Here is a 1,064-nt window from a genome sequence, read left to right on the forward strand (position 1 = left end):
GGGCCGGCGCTGGGCTTCCCAAAGCCCCCAGCGAGGCAGTCACCATCTGGCTGGGTCAGAAGTTAGGATTGAGCAATGTCTTGTTCCCGGTCTGGAAGAGGCTCACCCCTGGGGTGGGGAGGCAGTCGGGGGCACACCGGGCACATCCTGGCAGATGGTGTGTCCCCACACCCCACCCCACGGCCCATTGTTCCCGGAGGTGCCGCGGCCTTTGCTGCCCACCCCTGGGTGGAGGCAGCCGGCCTCTGCCTGCTCCACAGCCCAGCTGCCCGCCCTGGGCCTGGAGCCCACGCTTGGTTTTCTCAGCTCTATCTGTTGGCGAAATAAGGAATTACCTCTCCCTCCGGCCTCCCTCGAGTCTGGGTTGCACAGATCTTGCAGTCATAAATGAGGCAAAAAACGCAGCTCCATGGGCTGGACCAGGCCCCATCTGCTCTGCAGCTACTTCTCCTGGCTCCCCTGATAGGGATGGCGTTTCTCCCATTTTTTAATTTCCAGGCATCTCCATATCTCCTTCCAACTCCTCCCACACACAACAGAGGACCTGCCCACCAACATGTGCAAAACTACTTAATTACTCTTTAACTGACTGGGCTGCTGATTATTGCGTTGACCGTGATGACTTCGCCCCCTCTCTGCTTCTGCCCATCTGTGCCCATCACCTCCTCCCAGGCTGCACCTCCTCCCCTGCAATATCCGGGGGGCGCCCAGCACTGGTCCCAACAGGCCCCTGCTGCCCCCGGGGGCGGGGGGGCAGCTCTTGCTCTCCTGGTGCTGGGTGTCCCGGGTTGATTACCAGGTGTCCCAGGACCATGGGTGGGCGTCCCAGGGTCATGGCCGGGTGCCCTGAGCCCTTGCTGGCTGTCCCAAGGACCATCGGTGCTCCCCCAGGACCATGGCCAGGTGTCCTAATGTCGCTGCTGCGTGGCCCAGGAGCATTGCTGGGGGTCTCGGGACCACTGGAGGGTGTCCCGGGGCCACTGCCCGGTGTTACCGTTGGTGCCCATGTCCACGGCCGGGTGCCCCAGAACCACCGGCAGGGCCGCGGCAGCGGGGCGGTCTCC

This window comes from Athene cunicularia (genome assembly GCF_003259725.1).
Source record: "Athene cunicularia isolate RWA chromosome 20 unlocalized genomic scaffold, athCun1 chr20_part1, whole genome shotgun sequence".
NCBI classification, from domain to species: domain Eukaryota; kingdom Metazoa; phylum Chordata; class Aves; order Strigiformes; family Strigidae; genus Athene; species Athene cunicularia.